Below are 14,190 nucleotides of genomic sequence, written 5' to 3'. Positions count from 1 at the left end.
ATTCTCTAACCATCTTGTAGATGTCTCTCTGCTGTCTTCTGCCTTTGAATGTGGCTATAGAGAAATCTGGGGCCTTCTTAGTTTCCCTTTACAAGTGATTTGGTTTCTTTCTTTTTACCTCATTCTGCTCACTTTTCTTATCTCTATCATTTGGGATACTTTTTAAATAGGATATTTTGGTTGTTGGAGTTTTAAAATATATTTGTAACTGATATATTTTCTTCTATTTTGTGAGTTTTCTTTTCATTTTCTTGATGGTGGACTTTGATGCACAAAAGTTTTGAAATTTGATAAAGCCCCATTTGTCTATTTTTCTTCTATTTTCTGTATTTTTGGTGTCATAACTAAGAAATTATTGCCAAGTTCAGTGTCATAAAGCTTTCCTCCTAAGTTTTCTATTAAGAGTTTTATTATGTTAGCTTTTACATTTAAGTCTTTTAAAAAATTTTTGTTCACTTTTGTATGCGGTTTAAGGTAAGGATCCAACTTGGTTCTTTTGCATGTGGCTATCCAGTTTATCCAGCACCATTTGTTGAAAAGATGATCTTTTCCTCATTGAGTGGTCTTGGCACCCTTGTTGAAGATCCGTTGACCATATATGTGAAGGATTATTTCTGGGCTCTCTATTCTATTCCACGGGTCCGTATGCTGCTGTTTTAATTACTGTAGCTTTTAGCAAGTTTTGAAATAAGGAAGTGTTTGAAATCAGCTTGAGTGTGTGGTTGGGAGTGGACCCTGCAAGCTTCTGAGTGCGGCTTGGACTAGGCTTGCAGGGCCAGCTTAGGGCCTGTTGCTATCACCACGGCGGACAGTGCCTGGATCACTGCATCTGGAGCCTCCTACCTGAAAGGGCTAGGATGGTGCGTCCATCTCCGCAGCCTGTCTTGTCCCACTGGTCACCTGCTTCCCGCAGGCCTCCAGTGCGAGTGGCTGGAGGCACAGGGCTGCCCTCCTGTCCGAGAGACTGGCCTTGCTCTCAGGACCAGCGGATGGAGCAGGCCAACAGGGGAGGAGCCACGGGGTGTTGGTGGGAGTCAGGGAAAGCTTTGGAGAAGAGGGGGCATGGTGAAGCTCAGAGCGGAGATGAGGACCTGGCGCTGAGTGTGCTGTGGAGGTTCTGGCTTTGAGCTGAGGTTGCCCTGGGCAGTAGGCTTTGGTGAGGGCTGGCCCAGTTCTCTCCACCTGGGTCCCAGCAGCCTGGCACCTGGCCAGGGTTGCCTCTGAGCTATGTGAGGATGATAGTGTTGCCTCTGTCAGGGGTCCTCCTTGGGACCTGTGAGAGCTGCCCCTGGGCACCCTGACCTCTGCTCACCCTTGTCCCTCTCACCCACACCTCTCACCCCTGCCCCCTTTCCCTCCTGTTCTGGGCACCTTATAGGGCTCCTATCTCTGGCTTTTCAGAGCCCAGCCATCTGGCATTGGCTGTCTGTGCTGGGTGATGTTTTGCCTCTGGACCCTGAAATGCCAGCAGCCTGTTCTCTGGCCACACATTCTGCCCAGCCTCAGTGGCTCCCCTTCCTGCCCACCTTTCTCCAAGTCTCTCAGCTGCTTCTGCAGAGGCTGATACAGGGTGGGCCCTGAGGGGCTCTGATCTCTTGTCTTCCTGCGTCCCTTCCCTTAGAGCCCCACAGCTTGTGACTCTGCCTCCATTTCTGAGACTGGAGGCAAGAAATCCACCTGCGCTATGGGCCTTCTGGTCCCAGGCAGAGCTGGGGTCACCCTCTCCTTGTCCTATTGTGGCTCCCTCTGCCCTTCCCCCAGCAGGACACCACAGTCCATACTTCGCCCTTCAGCCCCCACCTCCATCCAGTGCTTCCCTTTCTGCAGGAACCCCACTTAGCTGACTGTGCTTCTCACACTGTGGAGAAGGTACAGGCTTCGGGCAGCCCTGCTGCCACCGCCCTGGCCCAGTGGTGGCCCTCTGTGTGGCTCACCTCTGACTTGGCCGTCTGTGAGAGGGGAAGAGCCTCCACTCCCATCTCGCCGAGACCTGCTTTGGCTCTTGCCTTCTCTCCCATAGGGGTCTTGCCTCCTCAGCTTGTGAACTTACTCAGGCTGCTCTCATCCTAGAGCAGAGAGGCAGACAGACAACTGGCAAGCCCTCACCTGTGCTGTCCTGGAGGACACAGGCAGGTGCATGGCAGCACTCCTGCTGGCCATCTCATCTCGTTGAGCTCCTGTAGGTCCTCACCGACCCCTGTGGGGTGCTGCGCTGTGAACGCAGAGGCCCCTTCTACAGCTCTTCTCCCCTGGAGGCTGATGCTGCTCGGAGCCAGTGCCACGGCGCAGTGGGCAGGGCCAGCACAGCTTTGTCAAGAGAGGGACTTGGTTCTGGTTCCTGCCCGGGCCTCTGTCCAGCTGGGCGGACTGGGGCACGTCCTGACATCTCTGTGCCTCAGCTTCCCTTCTGGGAATTGGTGACAGTAAAGCTCCTCCCCGCAGGCCTGAGAGCTGAGGGAAGTGATGGCCACCAGCTCTGAGCCAGGGCCCGCCAGTGCCCCTTCTCTCCTGGAAAGCTGGGCTGTTTGGTGGTGGGGGGGGCTTTTCTCCTGAGTGAGGAGTGTCCATGCAAATGGGGGCCACGGTCCCCACTTCCCACAGCCCGAAGATGACAGTGGGTGGCCCTGCCCCACCCCACCTCCACCACCAGATGCCCACGACTTCCCGGAGGTCTCAGCCGAGGGCGCAGCGGGACTTCTGGGCTGCGTGGAGCTGTGTGGTTGGGGCTTCCCACCCCCTGCCCTCCTGACGCAGGCACCGTCTTCTTGCACCTTTGCTGCTACCGTCTTGGAGAGAAGGGACTGGCTCATGGTGCAGCTGGCTGGGCAGTGGCGGAGCCAGGTCAGAAGCCTGGCTTTCTGTGGCCTTCCTAGGGAGGGGGAGCGGTCGGGTGGAGGTAGCCCCAGCAGGTGGAGGAGGGAAAAGGGGTATGCGTGGGCATGGCTGGCCTTCTGACCACCCTCTGTGCTGCGAGGGGTCTGGCCCCCTTCCTGACTTGTGGCATCTGGCCTGGGTGCAAAGGTTCGTGTAGCACGTGCATGTGTCGTGGAGTGTGCGTGTGTGTGTTTGTGTGTAGGGCCTGGGTGCAAAGGTGTGGAGCACGTCCATGTGTCATGGGTGTGTATGTGTGTGTTTGTCTCCCTGCTCTCCAGTGTTGTTCCTTAGTGATCTGTGTGTTTTGACTCTTTGGCTAGCCTGAGTGACGTTGATCTGGGAGCGCTGATATACAAAGTTTTTTGGGGAACATATGTTTTCAGTTCTCTTGGGTGTGTCTCCAGCATGAAATTGCTTGGCCACGTATTCACATGACATTTCACAGCTTGAAAACCTGCCAGTCAAGTCTCCTAAGAGTCTGTACCATTTTACAATCCCTGCGTATCCTGTCAACGCTTTGTATTGACTGTCTTTTTGATGACAGCCCTTGTGATGTGTGTGAAGTATGATGTCACAGGGGTTCCGTACACATTTCCTCAGTGGCGAGGATGAGTATGTTTGTAAGTGCTTTTTGGCCTTGTGTCTGTACCTCCCTTAAAGAAATGTTTAGTTGAATATTTGAATTACCTGAGTGGTGTTTTTGTTCCATGGTGTTTTCTGTTGTGTTGTGGTGGCTGGCCCGTGCAGGGAACCTAACCCTTGCCCTCGATGCTGTCACACTGCGCTCTGACCCACTGGGCTAACTGGCCAGCTCTTCTTCTGACCATTTTTTCCCATTGGGTTAACTGCCTTTCCGGTTGTTCAGTTGGAAGAGCTCTTTCTATATCCTTATTCTTTAAATATGACTTCAAAATATGTCTTTCTGTAGCATGCGTTGTCTTTTCATTTTCTTGGAGGTGTCCTTTAAAAAGTGCACCAGCTTTTACTTTTGATGACGTCCAGTTGGCTAGTTTTTGCGTGGTTTCTTGTGTGTTGGGCATCTTATCTAAGAGACAACATGAAGTCCAGCATTGCAAAGATTTATCCCCATGTTTTAAGAGTTTTCTTTCTTACGTTTAGTTCATTTGGCGTTGATTTTGGCTCATGGTTCAACTTCATTGTTTCCCTCATGGCTCTTCAGTTGTCCCAGCACCTCTTGCTGAAGAAATATTGCTTCCCCGTTGAGTGGTCACAGAACGCTTGGGGAGAACCGTCTGTCACAGATGGAGGAGTTTCTCTTTGGACTGTCAGTTCTGTTCCGCTGACCTCTAGGTGCGTACTTAGGCCAGTACGGCAAACCTGTCTTTTTTTTTAACACCTTAATTTCAGTTTGAATTTTCTTTTTTACTGACAGCTAGCAACCATATGTGTTTATGGGGAACAGCATGATGATTCCATACGTGTATCCATGGTGCAGTCAGCAAATCAGGCAAATTAACATAGTCATGCCACCTCCTACTTACTTCCTTGTGGTAAGAACACTAGAAGTCCACTCTTTTAGCAATTCTGAAATCACGTTAGTATTAACTATAATCATTTTGCTGTGCAATAGAGCGCCACACCTTATTCCTCCTCTCTAAGTGAAACTTTGTACCCATTGGTCAATATTCCCTTTTCCTTTGTTCACCAGCCCCACCCCCAAACCCTGCCCCCCTGACTCTGGTAACCGTTGAACTCTGTTTTCTTGAATGTGACCCTTTTAGATTCTACGTGTAGGTGAGATCATGCAACGTTCGTCTTTCTGTGCCTAGCTGATGTTACTTACCATGATGTCTCGTAAATGCATCCAAGTTGTTGGAATTGATGGAATTTTTGTTCTTTTCCAGGGCCGAATAGGATCGCGTAGGTGTACCACATTTTTGAAAACCACTCACTCATGGGCACGTGTGAGAAATGCCCTCACCCGTCCAATGCCAAAGGATGGACACGTGGAGACACGAGGTATAGTGAAGCGAGACTTTAATTAGGGCCTTGTAAGGTCAGGGTTTCCGAAGGGCAGGCATGCGAAAAAGGGCTGTATCAAGCAGTTTATTCCCTCATATGCAAATCTTTGCCCCCACTTCCTCATTGGCTGAGATGTAGTCTTCTTGAAGGGCAGCTAAAATTTATTACCTCTTGCAAGGAAATCCTTTGGGGGCTCGCGACAAGCCCGCAGAAAGGGCCCGCTTAAGCCCTGTGAAGGGAGAAACGCCAGGGAGTGAAGAAAACAGGGGGGGCTAGTAACTGATTGCCATCTCAAGGAGAGCCCTGTCTGTTCAGAGACCCTCTGGGAGTCGGCTGGACCTGAATCAGTTAAAACACTCTGAGATAAGTCATTTCTGAAAATGAATCAGAAAATAGATGACTTTTTTTCAGCATGTAGGTTATTTCTCTATCTTGGCTCTTGTGCATAACGCTGCAGTGAACATGGAGTGAAAACATCTCTTGCATGTACGAAGTTTAACTCCTTAGACTCTGTATCCCAGAAGTAGGATTGCTGGATCTTATGGGAATTCTAGTTTTAATGTTTCAAAGGACCTCTGGGCCGTATTCCCCAATGGCTGTACTCATTTACGTTCCCACCAGCGGTGGACAAGGATTCCCTTTTCTCCACATCCTCACCAGCACTTGCTCCATTTCATCTTTTTGATAATACACATTCTGACAGGTGTGAGGTGTCAACTCCTGGTGGTTTTCATACGCTTTCCTGGTGAGTGATGTTGAGTTGTTTTTCTGTACACTGGTTGGATGTTCGTATGTCTCCTTTTGAGAACCATGCTGCTATAGTGGGAATGTGTCTCTTCCAAAATTCGGGTGTTGAAACTTAGAGGCTCAAGGGATAGCGTTAAGGTGTGGGGCCTTTCTAAAGCATTTCTGTCTTGTTAGGCTGACTCTTCCTAGATAAAGCAGGCTAATGTTGGGGCTTTTGTTGTCAGTGCCCGTTGGCATTTCTGGGTTGCTGGCTTTTTCATCTCCATGTCTGAGATAGAGGAGGCAAAAAGAACACCTGGAGGACTTGCTGCCGTGTGCTTCTTCAGTCCCGGGGTGCCTAGGAGTCTTCATTTTTCTCTCCACTTTTCAGAGACATCTTATTTTCGTTTTAGATGTCATGTCTAGACTTTTTACATGTCCTGAATGGAAGGAATAGAGAAAAATACATCTGCTCTATCTTCCCAGAAGCAGAAGTCTGTTCTTTTTTTAATATCTTCATTTTCTTAACTTTTTTTTTTTTTTTGAACAGACTTTTAAAAGTTTCACAGGCATACCTGTGTTCTATATTAATATCCTTTACTTTCGTTGTTTAATGACTTCTTAGGAAGTGAGACGATTAGAGCATAGGATTTACCTTCTGTTTTTGTAGATTCTTTTTTTTAAATGGTAAGCTTTTTGACCTTCTTGGAATTTTCCTTGGGAAAGAAAGATATTTTATTTGAACACAAGGCTCTTGACAGCAGAATCATTTTACGCTATGGTGGAGGTGGGATTGATCAGCACTTAGCAGTTTGTCGCTGTGCGGTGGGAACACTAGCCAGTGTTGGAGAGCCAGATTTTAAACCCCTCTCTCGACTTTAGCCTTTCCCTGGAATGTGTCTAGTTCAAATATACCCTTGGGGTCACCCAATGAAAGATAGATATTTAGCGTGGGAAAAGAACTGCTCTGTGTAGAAATAGCACAAATTATAGCAGAGAAACTGCAGATGGTAATCTAAAGTGTCATAAAGGCACAGGTAGAAAGGGGTAATGTTGCTCACATGGGGAACTTCACGCTGTTGGAATGGGGGGGAGTTGGGTGGGGTGGGGCTTCTTTCATTGTGTGTGTTTAATATTGGTGATGTCTTGCTGGGAATGCACTGAGTCAATTTTATGTTCTAAATATGAGTGCACATAAACTTTTGGCCCGTGTATGCACTTTGTTATAGAAGGCATGTTCCTAGCTGTTTACCCTTACAGCAACAAAGAACTAAAATTTAGATCTGTCTTTGCTATTCAGGGACTGGCAGATCTTCACATTCTTCATGTGATTCACCAGGATTTCAAGGTCCAGAATGTAATGCTGACTGAGAATGCAGAGGCGAAACTTGGTATGTGACAGACTTGCAGCATGATCTCATACTTGCCCTGGCACAGACCATTGACACTCCCTGCACTGATGTTTTCTGTCTCTGCTCCACGCAGGAATGTGGAACTGGGCTAATTGCTTAGCTTGGCTCCAACTTCCCTTTCTCCTGTGCTTCTGTCTGTTGCTCTGTTCTCTATATTGCCACCAGACTGATTTTAAAAATCAGACCATGTCACTGTCCTGCTTAACAACCTTTAGTGGCTTTTTATTTTACTTTGGGTAAAGTCCACAGTTCTTACCGTGATCCCACATAGGATCTGGCCGCTGTTACTTTCCTACCTCATTTTGTGACTCTCTTCATTTTATTCCTGTCTTTTTTTTTTTTTTTTTAAACTTGGAACTTGCCTCAGGGCCTTTGTACGTACTGTTCCCCATTGGCAATCTTGGCCTCGGTTTTGAAGTCACAAATTTTCCCTCATTTTCAGGGGCCTTCTCTGACCCTCTGATCTGTCTTGGGCCCCCCTGCTTATTTCTTACATAGAATTGTTCACAATTGATAATTCTATGGTTATTTGTTGACTTGGGTTTCTGTCTGCTCTAACAGAATATAACTTCTCGGAGTGCACTGACCAGGATTCTTATCCAGCACCTAGTGAAGGGCCTTCAGTTCAGTAGGTGCTCGATGAATTTCTGCATGGGTGGGTCATTGCAGCCCCTCATATCTTCCCAGAGGTGATTTTATGATGGTTTTTTTGTATTTCCCATTTCCCTTAGCTGAGTTTTGTTCCCATTCCACTTTCATGCAACGATTCTGTCAAAATTTTAAACAGAATTAGCATTTATTCTTTTTCAACTAAGCTATTACACTCCAAATATTTCTTTATACTTTTTCTTAAAAGGATCTGCTTGACCTTTCTTTTTAAAATCTTAGGTACAGTAGTTGTACTTTAAAAATGAAATCTTCATCATTGCCTTCTTACATAGTGTCTGCATTTATTGATCATTTGTGGAGGAATAGTCTGCCCAGTTGGAAACTCCCCTCAAAGCTAAGATAGGAAGCACTAAAGTTGTTCTCATCCTTAACGACTCAGTGTGTTCCCTGCACTGACCTCATGGTGCTAGGCCTGTGAGTCCTTCAGTCATCACTTAGTGATTGGTTGCTGTTGTTGTCCATGTTGGTGGGAAGCTTGCTTAGGCTTTCTGTGCCGACAGCATGGCCCATGCGTCTCTGTCTCAAGAGGAGCATTCAGTGAGCCTGCCCCAGCAGGTTGTGTCCTGTGCATGTTCTGTGCAGAGAAATGGAGTCTGTGATCCCTGTGAATCATCTCAGCCCTTCACGAGTCTTTTTTTTTTTTTGTCTTTTTCGTGACTGGTACTCAGCCAGTGAGTGCACCGGCCATTCCTATATAGGATCCGAACCTATGGGAGGAGGAGGTGTCTTCATAGTAAACAGAAACAGTCGCTGCGCTCCCAGCGCCGCACTCTCCCAAGTGCGCCACGGGCTTGGCCCACTTCACGAGTCTTTCTGCCTGACCTCTTCCACCTCTGTACTTTCCTGCTGGGGTAATGGCAGTGTGTGCAGTGCTGATGTTGGCAGGTACTGAATGGGCAGTCATTCCATTAGAGATCATTAGCTTCCTGCCAACTCTGCTGCCCATCCTTGAACTTTCCTCAAGACCACCACCACCATTAAATTGGGTGGGGTGTAGAAGTTGTTCTGAAAAATTGGCACAAGTTCCACTTGCTTCTGGGGGTATTCTTTGTGTATTTGCAATTTAGCATGATTCTGTTTATTTAATGTAGTACCATGTTCTTTCCAAGAAAACCTTTGTGGGTTTCTTTGTATGGTTATTAGGCTGCTTAAGTAGCTAAGTCCAGCGGGTCTCAGTCAGTTCTCCTGAACTATGGGCTTTCTAGGACTTGATTTTGTTTGTGGCAGGTGTGTTCTCTGAGAGCATTGAAGATCTCCATTCATTCAAAAGGCCCTCTGTTGGTCACTGTTTGGAGAGCTCAGGGACACCTAGGTCCAGGCCTCCTAGGAGGCTTCCAGACTGGTAAAGGGTTTTTCACTCTTGGTGACTTTGCTCTGGAAGGGGCACTCCTTTCATGTGTTGCCTGCCTTGAGGAGAATCACATGTTCATGAAGCACTGCTGTTTCTGTTTACTATGAAGACACCGCCTCCTCCCATTTTTTGTGTTTTATCTGGTTTGTTAATTAATTGCATTCCACTTTTCTTTCTCGTTCTCCTGCAGTTGATTTCGGTGTGAGTGCTCAGCTAGACAGGATGATTGGGCAGAGAAATACATTCATAGGCACCCCCTACTGGATGGCTCCTGAGGTCATTGCCAGTGACGAGAACCCAGACGCCACCTATGACTACAGAGTAAGAGGCTCCTGCCGGTGGGCCTTTGCTGGGACACTGACATCCAAGGGACATGAGCTTTGTTTACAAATTGCACACTCCTTGTCCATACCTACTTCCTCAGTGAGGAAGACATGGGCACCCTATTGTGGGTGCAATTTATCCAGGACAGTGTTCAGATGCTGTCTCTTTTGTCTGTTTGCATCAGCTTTGTTCTCATCTGTAAAGAATATGCTGGTTTCAGGGCAGTCTGGGCCACTTTGTTGTGCATAGATCTTTTCATCATGAGTAAAACACTTCTGCCTCTGTTTGCTGTCCTTTTTAACTTGAAGAATATATTAGAATCGATTATTTGTTCTTTTAGAAATATTGTCAGAACGTATAGTAGTAGCTCCATCTACATGGAATTTTTGAGTGTTCTTGTTAAAGAGCTTTACAGCTTTGATTCTATACACAAATATATTTAAACTATTAGAGTGACCTCTAGGGACTTGAATCAGTAATGCACTTTTTTGATCTAGGTGTAAAACTCATCTTTGATAATCGGACTCAGGTTGACTATGTTTACAGAAACTGTTTAAAAAAATAAGTAAACCCTTGCCTTAATTAAATGAGCCAGAGTGGTTAGTGTACCTGTTAATGTTATTCAGGATTGAGTTCATGTCTTAACAGCCTCCCAATGTATTTATTACAAATACCCAATTAATGAGGCTTAATTTAAGTCTATAGTGCAGAGGAGTTTTTATTTTTATATGCTGAAGTGTTTCAAAATAGATTACAGACTTTGTGACTTTCCATTCTTTAATATAGCATTACATATCTCTAAAATTTAAAAAGTTTCCAACACACTCAAAATATTATCATACCTAAATAAATAAGAATATCTCCTTAATACAAAGTCTGTAATTAGACCCAGGTGTTTTGTTTAAGCTAATATCCAGTACAAGACAAGGCAATGCATTTGGTGGTTTGGCCACTCAGTCTCTTTTAATCTAGAACCTCCCTGTCACCCCCCCCACCCCTTCCCTTTTTTTCCCCATGAGACTGACTTACTGAAGAGGCTGGGCTTGTTGTAAAATGTTCTACCCTCCACATTTGTCTGAGTACTTCCCTGTAACGTCATTTAGCTTGTTTCCTGTGAACTGGAAAGGCTCAATTAATATTAAGGGAAACCTTCTCAGCAAGATCCCCTCACAGGAAATGGGGGTGTCTCAAGTTGCCTTACACCAGGGGACGTGCAGCCCTGCTTATGCCACCTTTGACACTGCCAAGTTGGGCCACCGGGCTAAGGTAGTAAGCCCCTTTGCACTTCTATGGTATAGAAAACTTCAGAAAAATAAAGGAGAAATTTGTAGGCCTGTCTTTTTCTTGTATTCAAGCATGGGTCTGAACTTTGTAACATAATTATAGGTTATTTAGAAAATGCTTAAACTGAGCAACTTTAAGTAATTCCTTGGTTGTGATAACATTTAAACAAAAGTATTCTAATGACAGTTACTATCCATTATTTGCTATTTTAAAATCTTTTTTGGATTTTAAAAAATACTGGCTAAGATTTTTGTTTGTCTGACAGATACAGAAGTGAGGAAACAGACAAGAATGCCTGCCCTCATGGAATTTATATTTGAGTGGAGAATAAAGTTTAAATGAAATTTTATAGTTAATATTTCAAGGGGATCAGAAGGAGAAGATGCCATGTACAAACGTGCAGTTTATTTGTAGCTCACCCCTTGTTTGGTTTGAAGGTGGAGTGGAGATACTGAGCAGCATGGTTCAAACTAGTGATGTGTGGGATAGTTGTGGACATTTTATAAAGAATGCTTTCTGGCCTTTAAACTTTTATGAACTTAATTAAGTTTGAGGTATTAATAGCAAATGCAAAAATAAACATAAATGTGGGCCAGGGTCTAAACTATTGAATGCTTGTAAAGAAATGAAGTATACTGGGCAGTAGACCGTTCACGGGGCTCTTAGAGGCTTTTGAGTTGACCCTGTCTAGTGCTTTTGTAGATGTGAGTCATTTTAATTAAATCAATTTTATTTTTATCATTTATTTATTCATACATTCAATCAGTCATTCATTCGTTAGGTGTTTCTACCAATATGTTTGTGCTTTTAATTTACCGGCAAACTTCCCTTCGGTTTATACACCAAAGAAAGCCTTTATTTCATTTGTGTAAATATCCAGAAATGTAAGTTATTGGCTTTGTAGCCAATATGATATTTATAACATACTGTTTTATTTTTGCAGAGTGACCTTTGGTCTTGAGGCATTATGGCCATTGAGATGGCAGAAGGTGCCCCCTGTAAGTAACTTTCCTTTTTAGCCCAATTTTTATATGTAACTGAAACCAGGCTCATGGCTTCAAAAAGAACAGCCATTCCTGGTGGGGCATTTAGATGAAGGAATCATAAATACAGTGAGGTTTTAGAGTAAGAGAAATTCTTGGCAAGCATTATTCCTTTTGGAGATTTCTGGAGGTGTCTAGGCTACATTTTCTTTTATTTAAGTTGTATTATGCCAAGATCAGAAATAAGTGGTAATCTTTTTTTTTTACCTATTCAACTTAATGTTTAGTGGAACTAAATGAATTTCGTGAATACCAAAATGCCACGGTCCTAACACATGGCATTCTGGTATTATTTAAGTTTTGACTTTACAGATGGAGGCATAACTTGTTAACTATAGAATAGGGTTTTTTTATTCCCGGTATAATTTTGTAGGAGTGTTTTGTGTGTCTTTTGGATCACGCCTGTGACAACTGTATAATATTGATCTTTGATCAGGGGTCGGGGGCGAACTGCAGAAAACAGAAAAAACAGCATTTCTGCTATTTCCCCTTTTAAGAAAAAGGTGTACACAAAGAATGTATAAGTTCCTGGTACATAGTTACTGCTGAATAAATGGTTGTTGAATGAATGAAAAAAATTTGTCAACAGTTAAAAATTAGTTTGCAATACAGAAATTGATGTCTGCCTAGAACACTGTATGGTCGCTCATGTTTCTCTAAGGAATTGAGACGGGGAAGTATTGCTTGGTCCTTTGTCTCAGTTTTCTTTTCACGGTGGGAATAGTATTGTCTGCTTCTTCTCCTCCCATTTCACAGCTGCCTTGTATGATTCTCTTGAAGGCAAATAAGCACATGAAAATGCACATTGCCTGTGGTGACATATTAATGCATACATGTGTGCGTTATATGACTTTATTGGAGGTAGTGATAGGAGTATAAACGGGAATTGCACAGAATCAAGCAGTTCCACCTCACCCTTCTGTTTTTGCTCTTTCATAGTAATACTAGCTGTAAGAATGAACAGTTAGCTTTTCTGGGGGCATGGTGAAAATCTCTGTTCCAGGCATTTTGTGAAGGGCTTTATAAGCCATGTCTTTTAGTTAATCCTTACAACAACCCTATGAAAACATAGTAATTTTTATTGTAATCTTACAGATGGTTCAAAACCTTCTTTAAGACTGAATTAATATTTATCTTTGATTTATGAAAACTTCTCAATGCCTATTTGAAATTGTATATTCTTCTTGTTGCCCCTGTCCTCTTCATATTTTGCTGTTTTTAAATGGGAATTTCATGGTATGCCCGAGAGTTCATAACCAGGTGTCTAGACTGCTTGATGTGAAATATGTCAGTCAGACGATGGGACAAAGCATTTGATGTTGTTTATGAGTGAGCTGTAGAGATCAAGAGTAAGTAAAGCACGTGCCATCCTGACACGACCGTCTCCTCTCGCAGCTCTCTGTGACGTGCATCCGATGAGAGCACTGTTTCTCATTCCCAGAAAACCTTCTCCCTGGCCGAAGTCAGAAAAATGGTAAGCTGTGTGTGGTTTGTTGTTGTTGTTCTTTCCCTTTTTTTTTTTTTAAAGTTTTATTTTTTATCTGAGACAAAATTCTGGCCATTCTAATTTCAAAGAACAAGAGCCGGCACCCGAAAACAGCAGTTTAAAAGTGCATTGATCTTTTAAAAATTTTTTAATAAATTTTTTTTCTTGATATATTCTCTTTGAATTACAAAATAGTCATAAGTGACCATATGAAACACCATAACTTGGTTGAAGAAAAATGTTCCATTTTAATATTTAAAAATGCTTTTAAGTGTAATGAAGTTCTAAGCAAAAGAAAAAGCAAAGCTGTGTTACAATAGAGTTTTTAAATTAATATGGATAGAATTTTAAAATTAGTGGAAGCATTTATTGTAATTATTTTTTAAGAAAGTAAAAAACTGAATTGAGGCATATCCTTTTTTGTTGCAGAAGAGCACATTAACACAGTGGTCCTCTGTCCTTGGGTGGCCACCTTCCCTCCTCCTCATAACTCTAATGCATTTGTCAAACAAAACACTGATATCCGTGGAAGGAGTTTTTTTCCTTGAAGAAACAGCTTTTTTCTCTGAGGAAACCTGTTATAATTGCAACGTTGTGGGAACATGCTATTTGGGTTAGTTTTAAAATCTTTAAGGGAGAGGACAGTGCTTTGGTGGTTTTTGCCTGAGAATTTTACCCACTAGTTCCCTTCTGAACTTTTTTCTGGGTTCTTTCCTATTAGTTCTTGTCTGCACTCAGGCTCCTCAAGCATGTGGACCTATGTAGAGGATTCATAAAGCAAATGTACTTCACAGGGCCTGGTTTTCCAAAGCCTCGCAGCTTCAAATATTGACTTTACAAAGGACAGGAAAATTTTCCCAGGCTGTAAAGTCTCTGTTGTAAGATAAAGAATTGTAACACAGCAAGGTAGCTGGCTCAAAGACAGACAGGTTACACTGATATGTAAAGATACTGGGGAATTGCTGTAAGAAGAGAATGTTTGATAAAATCAAGCTTTTGTTAGTGGATCGACTTAATTGCATGTTACCAGCTTCTATT

At 43.7% G+C, this 14,190-nt stretch overlaps 1 long non-coding RNA gene across 3 annotated transcripts in view; it reads left to right on the top strand.

The window, feature by feature from the left end:
- The window catches only part of LOC134385620 (uncharacterized), a 37,418-nt gene that overhangs the window by 3,661 nt on the left and 19,567 nt on the right, over positions 1 to 14,190 (top strand). For 2 of the 3 annotated variants that reach the window (XR_010024423.1, XR_010024421.1), the window contains exons 3-8: positions 4,055 to 4,185; positions 4,740 to 4,854; positions 6,884 to 6,974; positions 9,206 to 9,336; positions 11,567 to 11,621; positions 13,062 to 13,140. This is a non-coding gene — a long non-coding RNA (uncharacterized LOC134385620). Of the gene's footprint in view, positions 1 to 4,054; positions 4,186 to 4,739; positions 4,855 to 6,883; positions 6,975 to 9,205; positions 9,337 to 11,566; positions 11,622 to 13,061; positions 13,141 to 13,581; positions 14,158 to 14,190 lie in introns of those variants that run through there. The other variant, XR_010024422.1, reaches the window with a different exon arrangement.

Source organism: Cynocephalus volans, chromosome 9, assembly GCF_027409185.1.
Source record: "Cynocephalus volans isolate mCynVol1 chromosome 9, mCynVol1.pri, whole genome shotgun sequence".
NCBI lineage: Eukaryota > Metazoa > Chordata > Mammalia > Dermoptera > Cynocephalidae > Cynocephalus > Cynocephalus volans.
Note: the sequence above shows the minus strand (reverse complement) of the source record. Positions and strands in the feature narration are given on the sequence as shown.